The following is a 12,695-nucleotide window of genomic DNA, read 5'->3' as shown; positions in this document are numbered from 1 at the left end:
CTTTCATGCATTAGAGAAGGAAATGCAACCCACTCCAGCGTTCTTTCCTGGAGAATCCCAGGGACGGGGGAGCCTGGTGGGCTGCCGTCTATGGGATCACACAGGGTCGGACACGACTGAAGCGACTTAGCAGCAGTAGCAGCAGCAGCAACAAAGCTATGTGAATACTACAAGACCAGAAATTTGTGAGAGGACCCTGCTACTTGCTGCTGCTAAGTCGCTTCAGTCGTGTCCGACTCTGCACGACCTCATAGACGGCAGCCCACCAGGCTCCGCCATCCCTGGGATTCACCAGGCAAGAACACTGGAGTGGGGTGCCATTGCCTTCTCCAGTGCGTGAAAGTGAAAAGTGAAAGTGAGGTCGCTCAGTCCCTGGCATTGTTGAAAAGCTCTGTGGTGGTTATTCTCTGTTCAGTCAGAAAAGGCACTGCGATAGCATATCCAGTCCACAGGGTTCTCATAGTTCACTGTGGAAGATGGTATTTTGGGCTATTAGTGACCAAACTGTGATATTTAATTGTCAGAGACAAGATGTAGAGTGATATCTTAATACGTTTATTGTAGGCAGACTAGAAGCAGTAATCAGAATAGTCTGACTAGCAGAGGTCACTGATTTTGGCTAGTGGATTCTTGAGGAAATCTCATGCTATATTACAAAATGTTTATATTGTGCAATTTTAGGTTTAATCAAAAAGTATCAATATCTGTAGCCATTTACCAAAATGATTGAGCATTAGGTCAAAGGGCCATAATCAAACTCTGCGGAGATGACTAAATACTGTCTCTCACCTGTCACTGATATCTAGAAACCCACATTTCTGTGGTCCACCAATGAGAAGCTTATAGAATAACCCATAAGTCTTGGCTTGAGTTCATCTCATGGTGGACCCCATGTACCATGATTTTGGGCATGCATGCAGCACTCCAAATGGATGTGGTATGTGTAATTGTAGACTCAATCATGTTCTAGTGGCATACACATATCATGAGATCAAGTATCCAAATGCTGCGGAACTTACTGCTATTACATTTTCTCTTATTGTTCATTCTACACCTATATCTTCTTCTGGAGTTTCCTATGACCAGTTGAATTGGTAGAAATAAAAGATAAGCATACTTTACTTATAGTTTTGAAGACAAACTGGTCTAGGTGAAGTAGATCGCTGCAGTACTATACCCCATAAAAGTAAAGGAACTGAAGAGAGGAGAATTTTGAGCTGAACATTAGATTGTTCATTTTTCCTGAATGGAAGGAGAGATTGACAAATACATAGAGATACTGTACATTGATTAATAAACAGTGGTAAATTGTTTGGCTGAAAATTGGGTAACTCAGAAAGGAGGCAATTAGGAAACCAGAGACAATGATTTTTGCTAAATAAAAGTATGGTTAAATTTCTCTAAATTGGCACAGAAGGTAAGGATATGTGTGTTCAAAATAAACATCAACCAAGGAGAAATTTCAGCAGAAGATCTTATAAATTAGATGAATAAACAATGTTCTGTTTTGTAGATATCATTCAACATTTTCCCAACCATTTTGTCTTCTCAGAATTGGCTTCTGAACAAAGTGGCTGTGACAGCAAGGACTAAGTTATGCATGGGCTCACTAAACAATACCTACTGCTGAGTGTGTGACTTGCCAACAGCAAGTTGGCAGCAGTGTGCACCCTCAGAGGTCACACTGAGCCTCCAATATGGCATCCTTCTCTGAGGACTTCTTCTTGCTACCTAGGCAGGTTGCCTACACTGAGATTGCCCACCATAGAAGAAGCAGTTTTCATGTATGTTAATGTCTTGGCTGTAATGCTTCTGCTCAAACCATTATTCATGTAGTGACAGAATGATCAACTTAGCCATATAATATTCCATACTGCATTAGTTCTGACAAGTGGACTCATTTTGTGAAAACTAAAACAACAATGAATACATGCTTGTGGAATTGGCTGGTCTTTCCTTATTTAGCCCTACACTGACATAGCTGTCCCAATAGAATAATGAATGGTCCTTCAGAAATCAGTGTATTGTGCAAGTGGGCAGCAATATAATCCAAGGTTGGGATAAGGTGATCTGGCACTTGTATATATTCTAAGCAAACAACCAATATATAGTCCCCTTTAACTCATAAGAAGTGGTCATATATCCAGGATTCAAGGAGATAAAGTGGAATAAAATTTTTCCATCATTATCCCCAATGACCAAATATCAAAGATTTTATTTTCCATGTTCATGACAGGTTTCTAGAGATATCCAAGTCTTTGTTTTACTGTAAAGAATACTTTCAGTGAGAGATATGGAAATAATGGACAGTCCATTTCAGTAAGAAAAAGGCAAAACAGAAGTTACTTATTATCTATTACTTTCAAAGAGAAATTCAGTTGCTAGTACACCATGGTAGAATGGTGATTTATGTCAGGAATAAAAGATAACCCATAAGTCACCTCTTATGAACCCCATATCCTGTAATAAAAGTTAATTGAAAATGATTATAACTAAGGGCAGGTGGGACCAACAATGCAAAGAATCACAAACAGGAAATTTGCTTGCTCAGGGTACAAGGAATATGAAATGGATAATGGGGAGAGTGGATATAAATACCAGTTAGAAAATATGAAACAAAGGACGTAATAGTTATAGTAGTTTATTATTTATTTATTTTTATAAAATAATCAATGTACATATTCAGTAATTATTTGCATCCTCTATTTGATTGTGTTATCAGTGGAAATAAAATGTTTTATAAGGACTAACATTATATATTCAGATTTAAGTATATCAAAGTGTGACTCAGTTAAAAGTGGACTCAATCTTCAACCAAAACTAAATAAATGATATACAGAGTTTTGTAGCTTTCTTGGAGGAGTGAGTGAGCAATTATTTTTCAGATTGTACAGGGAAGAATTGCATTGTGTTATGGGGAAATGATTTAGATTCCACTGGGTTTCAGAACCTAATAGTTAAGAGAAGATGTCTATTATGGTTATATAGTGGCTAACATATAGATTGTGGATCTTTCTACTATGTTAACTTCGATAAGTTGAAACTAAATTTTCCAGAATTCCCTTTCCTTCATGTTGCTGGGGATAATTACAAAGGAGAGTTCCAGAAAAAAACATCTATTTCTGCTTTATTGACTATGCCAAAGACTTTGACTGTGTGGATCACAATAAACTGTAGAAAATTCTGAAAGAGATGGGAATACCAGACCACCTAACCTGCCTCTTGATAAATCTGTATGCAGGCCAGGAAGCAACAGTTAGAACTGGACATGGAACAACAGACTGGTTCCAAATAGGAAAAGGAGTATGTCAAGGCTGTATATTGTCACCCTTCTTATTTAACTTTTATGCAGAGTACATCATGAGAAACACTGGACTGGAAGAAACACAAGCTGTAATCAAGATTTCTGGGAGAAATATCAATAACCTCAGCTATGCAGATGACACCACCCTTATGGCAGAAAGTGAAGAAGAGCTAAAAAGCCTGTTGATGAAACTGAAAGAGGAGAACGAAAAAGTTGACTTAAAGCTCAACATTCAGAAAATGAAGATCATGGCATTTGGTCCCATCACTTCATGGGAAATAGATGGGGAAACAGTGTCAGACTTTATTTTTTTGAGCTCCAAAATCACTGCAGATGGCGATTACAGCCATGAAATTAAAAGACGCTTACTCGTTGGAAGAAAAGTTATGACCAACCTAGATAGTATATTCAAAAGCAGAGACATTACTTTGCCGACTAAGGTCCGTCTAGTCAAGGCTATGGTTTTTCCTGTGGTCATGTATGGATGTGAGTTGGACTGTGAAGAAGGTTGAGCGCTGAAGAATTGATGCTTTTGAACTGTGGTATTGGATAAGACTCTTGAGTGTCCCTTGGACTGCTAGGAGATCCACCCAGTCCATTCTGAAGATCAACCCTGGGATTTCTTTGGAAGGAATGATGCTAAAGCTGAAGCTCCAGTACTTTGGCCACCTCATGTGAAGAGCTGACTCATTGGAGTAAACTTTGATGCTGGGAGGGATTGCGGGCAGGAGGAGAAGGGGACGACAGAGGATGAGATGGCTGGATGGCATCACTGACTCGATGGACGTGACTCTGAGTGAACTCCAGGAGTTGTGATGGACAGGGAGGCCTGGCGTGCTGCAATTCATGGGGTTGCAAAGAGTTGGACACGACTGAGCGACTGAACTGAACTGAACTGAAAGATCTGATAGACAGAGTGCCTGAAGAACTGTGGATGGAGGATTATGATATTACAGGAGGCAATGATCAAGATCATCTGAATGAAAAAGAAATGGAAAAAGGCAAAATGGTTGTCTGAGAGGCCTTACAAATAGCTGTGAAAAGAACAGAAGCAAAAGGCAAATGAGAAAAAGAAAGATTAAACTCCATTTAAATGCAGAATTCCAAAGAATAGCATGGAGAGATAAAATCCTTAGTGATCAATGCAAAGAAATAGTGGGAAATAGAATAGAATGGGAAAGAAGATATTAAGAAGAGGTAGCAATAATACACAGAATAACTATACAAAAAAGAGTTCTTCATGACCCCAATAACTATGATGGTGTGATCATTCACCTAGAGCTAGACGTGGCAGAATGCAAAGTCAAGTGGGCCTTAGGAAGCCTCACTATGAATAAAGCTAGAGATGGTGATGGAATTTAAGTTGAGCTATTTCAAATCCTAAAAGATGATGCTGTGAAAGTGCTGTACTCACTGTGTCAGAAAATTTGGAAAACTCAGCAGTGGCCACAGGACTGGAAAAGGTCAGTTTTCATTCCAATACCAAAGAAAAGTAATGTGAAAGAATGTTCAAACTACCACACAGTTGCACTCATCTCACAAACTAGCAAAATAATGCTCAAAATCTCCAAGCCAGGCTTCAACAGTACATGAACTGTGAACGTTCAGATGTTCAAGCTGGATTTAGAAAAGCCAGAGGAATCCAAAATCAAATTGCCAACATCTGTTGGCTCATTAAAAAAAGCGAAAGAGTTCCAGAAAGATATCTACTTCTGCTTTATTGACTATGCCAAAAGGGTGTGGATCACAACAAACTGTGGAAAATTCTTAAAGAGATGGGAATACCAGACCACCTTTCCTACCTCTTGATAAATCTGTATGCAGGTCAGGAAGCAACAGTTAGAACTAGACTGGAACAACAGACTGGTTCCAAATTGGGAAAGAAGTATGTCAATGCTGTATTTTGTCACTCTACATATTTAACTTACACTCAGAGTACATCATGAGAAATGCTGAACTGAATGAAGTACAAGCAGGAATCAAGATTGCTAGGAGAAATATCAACAACCTCAGATATGCACCATAAGGGTGACACCACCCTTATGGCAGACAGTGAAGAACTAAAGAACCTCTTGATGAAAGTGAAAGAGGAGAGTGAAAATGTTGGTTTAAACCTCAACATTCAGAAATCTAAGACCATGGAATCCAGTTAAATCACCTCATGGCAAGTTGATGGGGAAACAATGGAAACAGTGAGAGACTCTATTTTTGGGGGCTCCAAAATCACTGTAGATGGTGACTGTAGCCATGAAATTCAAAGATGCTTTCTGCTTAGAAGCAAAGCTATGACCAACCTGGATAGCATATTAAAAGAGACATTATTTTGCCAACAAAGTTCTGTCTAATCAAGGCTTTGGTTTTTCCAGTAGTCATGTATGGATATGAGAGTTGGACTATAAAGAAAGCTGGGCACTGAAGAACTGATGCTTTTAAACTGTGGTGTTGGAGAAGACTCTTGAGAGTCCCTTGGACTGCAAGGAGATTCAACAAGTTAATCCTAAAGGAAATCAGTACTGAATATTCATTGGAAGGATTGATGCTGAAGGTGAAGCTCCAATACTTTGGCCACCTGGTGCAAAGAACTGAATCCTCAGAAAAGATCCTGATGCTGGAAAGATTGAATGTGGGAGGAGATGGGGATGACAGAGGAGAAATCGTTGGATGACATTACCAACTCAATGGACACAAGTTTAAGTAAGGCCTGTGAGCTGGTGAAGGACAGAGAAGCCTGGCATGCTACAGCCCATGGGATTGCAAAGAGTCAGACATGACTGAATCACTGAACTGAACTGAAAATTGGGTTTGAGCAAATTTTCCAAGAGATGATGAACCACCACAAAACACTGTAAAAGCATTAAATTCCCATCACTTCTGAGCCTTATGTAACACTCTTATTAATAAAATATATGTTTCAACTCAAAGTTCACCAGGGTCTCCATTTTATATTAATGTTAAATGTTAAACAAAAAGTCTCGATATTAGTGTATTTTATTTATTTACCTGAATTTATTCAACAAATACTTAATGTGCAAAGTTCAGTCTGATTCAAGATATGAGATAGATAAGTAGTAAAACAGATTTTTCTACCTTAGATCTTATATTTTAATAGAATAATAGATGAGTAAGTTGCATAGTTTTAGAGCATGCTACACGCTGTTCAGTTTAGTTCAGTTTAGTTGTTCAATCATGTCCGACTCTTTGTGACCCCATGAACCACAGCACTCCAGGCCTCCCTCAGTTCAGTTCAGTTCAGTTCAGTCGCTCAGTCATGTCCAACTCTTTGTGACCCCATGAATTGCAGCATGCCAGGCCTCACTGTTCATCACCATCTCCTGGAGTTCATTCAGACTCATGTCCATTGAGTCCATGATGCCATCTAGCCATCTCATCCTCAGTCATCCCCTTCTCCTCCTGCCCCAAATCCCTCCATGTCCATTGTGTTGGTGATGCCATCCAACCATCTCATCCTCAGTTATCTCCTCCTACCCTCAATCTTTCCAAGCATCAGGGTCTTTTGAAATGAGTCAGCTCTCTGCATCAGGTGGCCAAAGTATTGGAGTTTCACCTTCAACATCAGTCCCTCCAAAGAACACCCAGGACTGATTTTCTTTAGAATGGACTGGTTGGATCTCCTTGCACTCCAAGGGACTCTCAAGCATCTTCTCCAACACCACAGTTCAAAAGCAGCAATTCTTCTGCACTCAGCTTTCTTTATAGTCCAACTCTCACATCCATACATGACCACTGGAAAAACCATAGCCTTGACTAGATGGACCTTGTTGGCAAAGTAATGTCTCTGCTTTTGAATATGCTGTCTAGGTTGGTTATAACTTCCTTCCAAGGAGCAAGTGTCTTTTAATTTCATGGCTGCAACCACCATCCACAGTGATTTTGGATTCCAGAAAAATAAAGTCAGCCACTGTTTCCACTATTTCCCCATCTAATTGCCATGAAGTAATGGGACCGATGCCATCATCTTAGATTTCTGAATGTTGAGCTTTAAACCAACATTTTCACTCTCCTCTTTCACTTTCATCAAGAGGCTCTTTAGTTCCTCTTCACTTTCTGCCATAAGGATGGTGTCATCTGCATATCTGAGGTTATTGATATTTCTCCCAGAAATCTTGATTCCAGCTTGTGCTTCCTCCAGCCCAGCATTTCTAATGATGTACTCTGCATAGAAGTTAAATAAGCAGGGTGACAGTATACAGCCTTGACATACTCCTTTTCCTATTTGGAACCAGTCTGTTGTTTCATGTGCACTTCTAACTTTTGCTTCCTGACCTGTATACAGGTTTCTCAAGAGGCAGGTCAGGTGGTCTGGTATTCCCATCTTTTTAAGAATTTGCCAGTGTATTTTGAACCACACAGTCAAAGGCTTTGGCATAGTCAGTAAAGCAGAAATAGATTTTTTTCTGGAACTCTCACTTTTTCAATGATCCAGCAGATGTTGAAAATAGATTTAAATAGAGAAAAAATATTTAAGGGACTATATCTGATAGACAGAGTTTCTCATGAACTATGGATGGATGTTTGTGACATTGTATAGGAGACAGGGAGCAAGATCATCCCCAAGAAAAATAAATGCAAAAAAAGCAAAATGGCTGTCTGAGGAGGCCTTACAAATAGCTGTGAAAAGAAGAGAAGCAAAAAGTAAAGGAGAAAAGGAAAGATGCACCCCTATTTGAATCCAGAGTTCCAAAGAATAGCAAGGAGAGATAAGAAAGCTTTCCTCAGCGATCAATGCAAGAAATAGAGGAAAACAGTAGAATGGGAAAGACTAGAGATCTCTTCAAGAAAATTAGTGACACCAAGGGAACATTTCATGCAAACATGGGCTCAATAAAGGACAGAAATGGTATGGACCTAACAGAAGCAGAAGATATAAAGAGGTGGCAAGAATACACAGAACTGTAGAAAAAAGATTTTCACAATCCAGATAATCATGATGGTGTGATCACTCCCACTCACCTAGAGCTGGACATCCTGGAATGTGAATCAGGTAGGCCTTAGGAAGCATCACTATGAACAAAGCTAGTGGAGGTAATGGAATTCCAGTTGAGCTCTTTCAAATCCTAAACGATGATGCTGTGAAAGTGCTGCACTCAATACATCAGCAAATTTGGAAAACTTAGCAGTGGCCACAGGACTAGAAAATGTCAGTTTTCACTCCAATCCCAAAGAAAGGTAATTCCAAAGAATGCTCAAACTACCACACAATTGCACTCATCTCACATGCTAATAAAGTAATGCTCAAAATTCTCCAAGACAGGCTTCAGCAATACATGAACTGTGAACTTCCAGATGTTCAAGCTGGTTTTAGAAAAAGCAGAGGAACCAGAGATCAAATTGCCAACATCCACTGGATCATCAAAAAAGCAAGAGTACTAGAAAAACATCTATTTCTGCTACATGCTGTAGAACCAAGGAAAATTCGTAAAAATAAGAGATGCAGGAATACCAGTGCTCAGAATGATGGCCCAATATTAAGTAGGTTTTTTCTAGTTGGTCTCACAGATAAAGTGAGCCTTGAAGAGATGAGAGAGTTTACCAAACAACTGTTTGGGGAAAGAAAATTCCAGGCAAAGAAAACTGCTCTGAGAAAAGATTCTTAGGAGGAGGGCATTGCAACCCACTCCAGTATTTTTTTTTTTTTTTTAAGCAGAAAAGAGTTTAGTTTAAATGCTTTTTATTTTTAGACAAACCAACATTTTATTGGAGAAGGAGATGGCCACCCACTTCAGTATTTTTGCCTGGAAAATCCCATGGACTGTAGCCTACCAGGCTCCTCAGTCAAAGAGTCGGACATGACTGAGTGACTCACTTTCACTTTTAAACATTTAATATAAAAACCTTTTAATATACAAAGTGCAATCACAACAATATCCACATAGCAGTGAGGGGATGGGCTTGAGGGTGGGGAGCATGGCAGGGGAGGAAGGTCCCTATTACTTCCCTGGTCTGCTCTGTGACCTAAGAACAAGAGGTTTTGGCAGAGCTCAGACCAAGGCAGCCAAAAGCAGAGAGGTCCTGAAACCGATATTGAGACAGACTAATAACAGCAGGTCCCTTCAAAATGCCATTGTCTCTAAGGAGCAGCCTCCAGGGAAAGCCATATCCAGTTGGGAGGTAAGAGGAAGATGGTTGTGACTCAAAGGAGAGTCAACCATCTTTTCTTAGTATCCTGCTGACTACCTTTATGGGAATAGAGTTTTCCAGAGTGCTACTGAATTGGAAAGACCTAAAAATCATCCTAGTAAAAGGACAAGAAAGTGTGTCTGAGTCCATCTTCTACCAAGACTCCTGGCCTGGGACTCCAGAAAGTTGGGTGGATCTGCTCAGATGGTTGGGAAGGGAAGTGAATGTCAGAACCTTTGGCCCAACAGAGTCAGAGCCTTGCCAGGTATTAACCAAGAAAGCCTCAATGCAGAGTGGTCTATTAGAAGAGTTTTGGATTAATGGCACTCCCTGGATGATGGTGACACAATGGCCCACAGATGGGGTTTATAGTGTATGTGGAAGACAGAAAGGACACAAGACAGAAAGAATTAAGAGCTGAGTACTTGCTTCTTTCAGGCCTGGGCAGTAGAGGGGAGATTATCCTCTGGGCCAAGGCTAGAAGAGACCAGAAGCCCCTTTCTTCCTGGGGTCCAGGTTTTGACTGGTCTGGATAGCTCACGACCCCAAAGTCCTCCACATGGCCTCCCCGAGACTCTCCAGGAGGCCTGGATGTCCCTCCAGATGTGCCAGGAGACTGGTTGTAGTCCCAACTGGGCCCAGGTAGGGCCTGGAGTCCAACAGTTAGATGAAGTCAATAGAGTTCTGATGGAGGAGGCCCATTTTGCAGCCAGGGTGACCCAAGCCCTTGATACCACTGCAGCTGAGGGCAGGGTCCTGGTTTTCTATGGCTTCCAGCCTGTTGGTGTTGTTGTCCCAGTTGATGTGGAAGCAATTCACCCAGGGATTTGAGGCCAAGATGTTCCACTGGAGCTGAGAGAAATCTGACTTCAGGGGCGGGTTCTCACACAGCTAGCTGCTGAGGTACCCACTGTCAAGGTTGTTGCTGACTCGGATGAACTCCTGTCTGTGGTCGCTGCAGGTGATGAGGACCATGGTCACTCCCAGGGCATCCGTCTCGAGGATGAGGGATGGATTGGGAGCATCCACCTGAAAGATGAACATGTGTCTCCTTGCTGGGACAGGGCCGACCAGCAGAGTCTAGGATTTGATCAAACTTGCTCTCAGCTGAGCCAATATAAACGATCTTCCACTCCAGGTAGTCTGCCAGGGCCTCATTGCACTCGAAGCTGATCTTGAACCAGAAAGGGCTGTGGAAAAGGCTCGGATTTTCCCTTACCACCATGCTCAATACTGACACCTTAGCCATCGCCTCGTAGGGTCGCTGCTGAGGCCAGAGCTGGGGCCGAGCCGGCAACTGGGTCTTGTCAGATCAGCAGAGTAGCTTTGTCCAAATCAGCTCCCGCCTTCTCTGACTGCTATCTGAAGTTCCACTCCAGTATTCTCTGGAGAATCCCATGACAGAGGAGACCGGCAGCTATTGCAAAGAGTTGCACGAGTGAAGTGGCTTAGCACACAGGCACATGCCTGGCGTACTTGAGGAACCACGAAAGAGATAATGTGACTGGAGCAGAAAACAAAGAGAGAAAAGATGACAATAAAGATTTGAGGACGTAGTAACAAATCTTGTTGGTCAAGAGAGGATTTTTTTAATGGAAAAAAAAAGGTGTTTATGTGCTTATAAAAATGCTCTGTAAAGAGGAAAATAAAACGATGTAAGAAAGGGTTGCCTTTTTTTTTTTTTTAATACTTCTGCCCTTGATGAGATAAGAGAAGATGTGACTCCTTCCTTAATAGAGGCACACCTAGAACTTTCACTGGGACAGTAGAGACAGCAGAGTAAATGAGCAGGATGCAAGTTGTTAAAAGTGATGGTCTCTCAAGTACAAATACTATTCTGATATTTTCTGGTTTCCTCATAAATAGGAAGCATGGTTATCCAATTTGAATGAGATTGAGAGAAGAGATCTGGAGTGGAGTGAGGAGAAGGCATGGGATAGTCTAGGGGAATAGAAGAGTGAATTGTCTGGGTTATGACATAAGATTTTGAAGCAGCACTAAAAACCCACTTGACCTTAGTGTGGCTGTGGGTATAAAGTGAGATCAAGCTTCATGTCTGTAGGTAATTTATTAGGCATATTCAGCTGTTAATGACTTGGATACAAGCATGATGACTGATGTCAGAAAGGCACAAAGAAATGATAGAGGAAAATGGAGATTTAACATTTCTGCAAAGACAGGATTTTCATGAGGAATCAAGAACTTTACTTCATATAAGGAATATTAGGATCCACAGATGGTCATCTTAAGAAAATGCTTCTTTAGCTTTACCAAGCACCACAAACCCATGAACACATGTTAAAACACAGATTATAGATTCACAAACTTGGAGTTCTAGATTCAGCAGGTTTGATGAGGATCCCAAAAACTTGCATTCCTAGCAGTTTTCCAATTGGTACTTATACTATTGTTCCAGTAATCACACTTAGATATCTATTTTTTTTAAGATAGTTTTAAGGATATGCAATCTCTTGACTTTCACTTATCTTTTGTTCTCATTCTTTGAGATCATCTATCTCTATCTCATGTATTTATTAATTGGTTCATTTAACATGGTTGACTCTTGTTCAAGAGTCATGTAGAGGTTAGAGGAACTGACCCTCCTCACAGTTGAAAATCTGTGTGTATAACTTATAGTCAGCCCTTCATATATGCAATTCCTCTGCATCTGTGATACCACATACATGTATACAAACCACTACAGATTGTGTAGTACTGTAGCATTTATGATTTTGAAAAATCACATATCAGTGGACCCATGCAGTTCAAACTTATGTTATTTTAGAGTCAACTGTATATTCATCTATTAATATATATTTTATATATATATATATTAATATATATATAAATGTTAATCTGCTTTAAATTCACCATAAGTTTTCTAAAGATTTGAGATGAAAACATAACTTATACTGTTATGGTTATGAAAAAGTAGAATAAATATAATCCCTTCTTTATTATTTTTACCAGTATGTCCTGGCTAGAGCTTTGGTTAGTAGACAAGATCTTATCATTTTTAAATTAATTTTTCATTGATATGTAATAATTATAGTTTAAAATTATTTATTAGGCTTATATTACTCTTTCAGTTTAAATCTGTAAATGGGTTTTAGCATATTTTCCAAACAAAAAACTCTTCAATGTAAACCAACACAAAGTGAACAAATTTTCTTATCCATGGACTTTTATTCTCCTTTAGCACTTAGAGAAAAAAGGAAAATCTATATTGGATCATAAATAGCATTGTAAGCAA

General features: G+C 40.0%; 1 pseudogene; it reads right to left on the bottom strand.

Annotated features, from left to right (window-relative positions):
- Positions 1–10,105: 10,105 nt before the first annotated feature.
- Positions 10,106–10,691, bottom strand: LOC138094117 (histone chaperone ASF1B pseudogene; annotated as a pseudogene).
- Positions 10,692–12,695: the final 2,004 nt, after the last annotated feature.

This window comes from Capricornis sumatraensis, chromosome 17, assembly GCF_032405125.1.
Source record: "Capricornis sumatraensis isolate serow.1 chromosome 17, serow.2, whole genome shotgun sequence".
Taxonomy (NCBI): Eukaryota; Metazoa; Chordata; class Mammalia; order Artiodactyla; family Bovidae; genus Capricornis; species Capricornis sumatraensis.
This window is presented reverse-complemented; position numbering and strand designations above follow the sequence as displayed.